The sequence below is a fragment of the Carassius auratus genome, chromosome 36 (genome assembly GCF_003368295.1).
Source record: "Carassius auratus strain Wakin chromosome 36, ASM336829v1, whole genome shotgun sequence".
NCBI classification, from domain to species: Eukaryota; Metazoa; Chordata; class Actinopteri; order Cypriniformes; family Cyprinidae; genus Carassius; species Carassius auratus.
In genome coordinates this window covers 17,485,402-17,491,611 of record NC_039278.1, presented here as the reverse complement: position 1 = coordinate 17,491,611, position 6,210 = coordinate 17,485,402, and the positions used below count along the sequence as shown (strand labels likewise).

The 6,210-nt window shown below is 39.4% G+C and overlaps 1 long non-coding RNA gene across 1 annotated transcript; it reads right to left on the bottom strand.

The window, feature by feature from the left end:
* Positions 1-397: 397 nt before the first annotated feature.
* LOC113055472 (uncharacterized) lies at positions 398-5,740 on the bottom strand. Its single transcript, XR_003277534.1, has 6 exons — positions 5,627-5,740; positions 4,967-5,151; positions 1,403-1,456; positions 1,170-1,214; positions 807-865; positions 398-720 (listed from the first exon to the last, which is right to left on the bottom strand). It is a non-coding gene; the product is annotated as an uncharacterized LOC113055472 (long non-coding RNA).
* Between the last annotated feature and the right edge of the window lie 470 nt (positions 5,741-6,210).

Below are 6,210 nucleotides of genomic sequence, written 5' to 3'. Positions count from 1 at the left end.
TCTCAAAAATAAATATCTGTGTCAATGAACATGTCTGTGCCATCAGAATGACAAGTCCTTGTGTCATAGTTTATGGATAAGACAGTCAAATTGCTTAGATGTCAATATAACAGTGTATTCTGGAGGGATGTTCTGATGTAAACTACAGCAACATTTTGGATGATAGTTACTGTATTGAACAGTATGCAATATGCTTATGTACACCATATATCCATTTCAAAATTAATCATTTACACATTACTGTATGTGGGGTATTGACTGAAAGAGACTGGATAGAATTCCCAGTTATACTTTTACTAGTGGTCTGACCAAAAAAAAAAAAAAAGCCTTTACAATGTCATTGTGATATAGAGAAGGAAAAAGAAATATGGGCACAAAGATGAAAATAAGTCCATTGTATATTTATTTTGTACAACATTTGGAACTGCTTTTTATCCCTTAATTAAAAGCACCACAAATTAAAATTATGACATGTTATAGGGACTGCTGATGAAATTTTGTAAATTAAGCTATATAAACAATTGCATTTTTTGCATTTTTATAGGTTTGTCAAGTAATAAAAAGTTCGACACACCTCACTTGAACACTTGTACCAAATACAGGGAATACATCATATCAATTGTCAAGTGGTCAAGTACAAAGACCGCAAGGGTGATTATTTTGCATGAGGCAGTTGTTTCCATCTGGCAGGAGGTTCAGATCTGTGAACATCAGCAGAACCTACAGAGACACAGACTTTATTAATCATATGTTTCTATATCATATTGTTCAGTTTCTGTACAACTAAACCTGTATATTTTTCTTACTGGTGAAGCGGCACAGACAGATGAATCCTATGAGTCCAGACAGAAATAATGCCATGGGTCTGTCAAAAGAATAAAAAGTAGAGTGGAAGTAGAGGTCATGGTTAATGCGTTAAATAGGATTCAAACAATGGGAATGTATAGTGCAAAAGATTGTAAATCACATTCAGTGTGAACAGCCCATAATCATGTTGAAAAAAGCAGCATAATCATGAACCACATCTTCATTTAATTCTGTGTGTGCTACAGCTCTGTACCAATAAACTTTGAAACTGAATCCCAGCTGTATTTTTTATTATGAACTGAATCCAACATGTTAATTCTGCACAGTGACTTTTCTCATTGAGGAAGAGTGGATGACCTTACTTTCCTTTGCTGTGCTGGTTGGCAGCCTTGTCTTGGATTCGTCATCTACAAATGTAAAAATAACACTGCAATCACTTATTACAAGGTAATCACTTTTCAAAAGGAAATTATTTAATGTGAAAATGTGTTATTAGTAACTTAACAGTTTGACTGTATGTTGTTGTTTCAGAAGTGGAAATGACATTTAACTCTGCTGAAAATACATTGTGAAAATTGCAGTTATGTTTACTGACAATTTGTCGGGGCTGTTGTTGTAGTTGTATGTTCAGTGGAGGTTGAAGTTGAAACTGCAGAAAGAATTTATCAGAATTACAGGGAGTCATTTACGTTAGGCAAAGTTTGTTTGTTAGGTACAAGTCTTTCATGTTCAAAAATACCACATTAAACATACTAGTGATGTAATAACTTGACCACCTAATTACTGGTTTACATGAGTATATTATTAATAATAACAATAATAAAAACTCACTCTGGACTATTGCAAAAACTTTAAATATAATTTTGGAGGGAGATCAACAGCATAAACATACGTATTAGCAATTGATTTGATGATTTCATGTTTCCATATGTATCAGACAGTCTGGCTCTCTGTCCTCTAAACTATGATCACATGATTAGCTCAAGCAGCTCTTCCTTTCTTCCTTCATGTATCAGATTACTCACTTTTAAAACTCACACTGTGGTTTTAGTGTTTGTCTGAAAATAAATTAAATATAAAGTGTTTCTGTGTTAGAATCGAGAGACAGATTACTCTCTACTGATTCAGTGTCTGACAGAAGCATCACACAAGAATTAGCATTAATACAGTATGTTGTTTATGAATGACTCTGTGGTTTCCTAGGGATTATGATCAACAATATTCAACTTTACAACATTTAGTATATTAGAAAGGGTCTTACAGTTTTTTTCAGTCGCTAACAAGCATTTGTCCAAGCAGTTGTCACATTTTCAAAACTCTAAACACAATTAGCACAGCATCTGTCTATTGTGGCCATACCATTCACACATTTCATGTCGTTTTCACACAGTATGGAGTCATTGAACACATTTCCACAATGCTTACATTTTCTAAACAGACAAGCTATACCTCTCAACAAAATTATGGATCGTTTTTGTAGTATTTACAAATGTTAACACACAACATCCCACAATAGCAAAAACAATGTTCCAAACCTTAGATACAGTATAAAAACCTCTGCTTCTGCAATGATATCAGTTCAAAAACAATTTATCTTAGCTGATTTATGTTGTGTAAATTGGGCAAACCACAACTGATTCCAATCTGGCTTAGACTCAATGGCAGGGGTTATTTTTTTCTATTACATTGACACTTATACAATAAAAGGAGGACTTTGAAGAGTGATATTTTTGGAAACAGAAACAGAAAAAGACAAACACTGTAATGTATGGACGAGGAAGAGTAAGAGCAAGGGGCCCAGTGAGAGGAGCAGGAGCAGTGAGAGATGCAGGAGCAGTGAGAGATGCAGTGAGAGGAGCAGTGAGAGATGCAGTGAGAGGAGCAGGAGCAGTGAGAGGAGCAGTGAGAGGAGCAGGAGCAGTGAGAGATGCAGTGAGAGAAGCAGGAGCAGTGAGAGATGCAGTGAGAGGAGCAGGAGCAGTGAGAGATGCAGTGAGAGGAGCAGTGAGAGGAGCAGGAGCAGTGAGAGGAGCAGTGAGAGGAGCAGGAGCAGTGAGAGATGCAGTGAGAGAAGCAGGAGCAGTGAGAGGAGCAGTGAGAGGAGCAGTGAGAGGAGCAGGAGCAGTGAGAGGAGCAGGAGCAGTAAGAGGAGTGAGAGGAGCAGGAGCAGTGAGAGGAGCAGTGAGAGGAGCAGGAGCAGTGAGAGATGCAGTGAGAGAAGCAGGAGCAGTGAGAGGAGCAGTGAGAGGAGCAGGAGCAGTGAGAGAAGCAGTGAGAGAAGCAGGAGCAGTGAGAGATGCAGTGAGAGAAGCAGGAGCAGTGAGAGGAGCAGTGAGAGATGCAGTGAGAGGAGCAGTGAGAGGAGCAGGAGCAGTGAGAGGAGCAGTGAGAGGAGCAGGAGTAGTGGGAGATGCAGTGAGAGATGCAGGAGCAGTGAGAGATGCAGTGAGAGGAGCAGTGAGAGGAGCAGGAGCAGTGAGAGATGCAGTGAGAGAAGCAGGAGCAGTGAGAGAAGCAGGAGCAGTGAGAGATGCAGTGAGAGAAGCAGGAGCAGTGAGAGGAGCAGTGAGAGATGCAGTGAGAGGAGCAGTGAGAGGAGCAGGAGCAGTGAGAGGAGCAGTGAGAGGAGCAGGAGCAGTGAGAGGAGCAGGAGTAGTGGGAGATGCAGTGAGAGATGCAGGAGCAGTGAGAGATGCAGTGAGAGAAGCAGGAGCAGTGAGAGATGCAGTGAGAGGAGCAGTGAGAGGAGCAGGAGCAGTGAGAGATGCAGTGAGAGAAGCAGGAGCAGTGAGAGAAGCAGGAGCAGTGAGAGATGCAGTGAGAGAAGCAGGAGCAGTGAGAGGAGCAGTGAGAGATGCAGTGAGAGGAGCAGTGAGAGGAGCAGGAGCAGTGAGAGGAGCAGTGAGAGGAGCAGGAGCAGTGAGAGGAGCAGTGAGAGGAGCAGGAGTAGTGGGAGATGCAGTGAGAGATGCAGGAGCAGTGAGAGATGCAGTGAGAGGAGCAGTGAGAGGAGCAGGAGCAGTGAGAGATGCAGTGAGAGAAGCAGGAGCAGTGAGAGGAGCAGTGAGAGGAGCTGGAGCAGTGAGAGGAGCAGGAGCAGTGAGAGGAGCAGGAGCAGTGAGAGATGCAGTGAGAGGAGCAGGAGCAGTGAGAGGAGCAGTGAGAGGAGCTGGAGCAGTGAGAGGAGCAGTGAGAGGAGCAGGAGCAGTGAGAGATGCAGTGAGAGATGCAGGAGCAGTGAGAGATTGTTTTTATTTTACCCCCCCCCCCTCCCTTTTTTTTATCTGGGCTTTTTGCTGTTGTTGTTTTTTGTTCAGAATGCTCTTATGTGTTTCATGGATATTTTGTTCACTGTAAGCAATACTGTCAAACCTTTTCTGTTCTATCATACCGTGTTTCTACTGTACCTCCTGCAGTAAACAGTAAAGGAAAAAAAATAGCTTTTTACTGGAATGCTTTTGAATGTGAACATTACTGTACATTTGGACATACGGTTCCTAACCAAGAAATTTAGTGTAAAACAATGAATTGCATGTTTTGCATGCAAATACCTGTAAAACTGAAACATAAAAGTCTATGCAGTTTTTGTAATGTCAACAATAGCCAGTATTTTGAAACCTGGTGTACTTTGATTGACTGCATGTACCTTTTGAAGTGAAAACAAGTGTTATTCTTTGACAGAATAAATTAATTTTGAGTCAGATTTCCAGTGTTTTGGTAAAGTTGGTGTGTGCAGAGAAAGATGTGTTCTATTTTGAAATGAAGACTTAGTATTTATTTAACAAAATGTGTTTTTGAGAAGAAAATTATCCATTTGGCCAATTGTGTTTTGTAGGTGTTTGTCTGTGTTAAGAGTTTAGAAAAAGTATCTGAAGTATGGTTAAGCGCTTGTTAGCGATTGAAAAAAACTGTAATAATAATGAAAAAAAATCCATCCAGAATTATTTGACAGATATTATCATTCCATTTTTCTCATATTAGTTTGTTTATTGAAGATAGTAACTCCACATTTTTTTATTGGTCAATCCTCCGTGATTTCATAATATCCTTCTTTGCCTATGTACATTATAGATCATACTGGCTAATAATAATTATATATGTGTCTCTAATCATGTGCTTTTATCCATCTTTTTTTATGATTACAGGGATAATAACTCACCTCTGGTTGTGATTGTGTCTCTGAAGTTGATTGTGTCTCTGATGGTGATGGTGACTGTGATGGGCATTGTGTTACTGATGGTGTATGTGTCACTGTGTGGTGATCTGATCTCAGGTTCAGTCTTGAGTGAATAAACACAGCTCAGCTCTCTGCTGTTCACTGATCGTGTGAAGAGTTCACTACGACTTACATAAAACACACAAACATTCCCTCTAGACTGACTCCAGAGAGAGATACGGTGAAACAGAAGAACATCATCCTCAGTGTAGAGACTACAGATGAAATCAGCTCTAACTGAAAGTGGTATTTCACATACTATGTTGAGCTGGTCATCATTATCACTAACACTGATGAAGGGTTTCTGAAGGGAATCTGTTTAAAGACAAAAGATCCAACTACAAAAACACTACCATAACAGTTTCCAAATCACAATGAAATCACAGTGAAATGTTTTCAGGCACATATTCTGTGGTTCTGAAAACCCAAATAAGACAACTGCTGATTATATACAAAATATTCTACAACAAAACAAATATGTCAGATAGGTTCACATGTAACCTACTGATAAACATGTTGAAATATTTTAGACAGTGACACTTTGTTCACTACAAATGTGGACAAACAGTATTTTATCAACATTAAACAGCAGAGATCACTTACTGTAAGACTGAACCTCCGTCAGGAGCTGAAACACTATGAAGATGAACAACTCCATTACAGCGAGAGTGAGAGAAGAGACGAGACTCACACGATGAGTGAATTAGGAAGTAACTCATCAGACCAGAGACTTTTGTATGAAGATGAACGTAGTCATGACCACAATCATGCCTGTGTGCACTTTAACATGTGAACCTTTACACCGTAAACCCTGATATGTTCAGAATAAGCAAAACATTTAAGTAAACTAATTTATTATAAATGAAGTAATTTAACAAATAAATAAACAGAATTTTTATTTTTGTATGTGTGCAAAATTCATACTAAACCCTTCAAGGTTAAATGCTAGTTAGCAGCCACTCTCCAGCATGTGCTCTATAACTATCAAAGAGACTCTCTCATACAGTTTGTAGGTTGAAGGTTGTGTTGCTCGTCCTTGTGATGTTTCAATAAAGCAACTTTGTTTCCTCAACGTCTGAGCTTTATTAACATCGAGCTTTTGACTGTACATGCAAGCACAATGTGACTACTCTTAGAAAACTGGCAGACTACAGCTATTCTTTTTTAACTTAACTCTTAGAAAACAC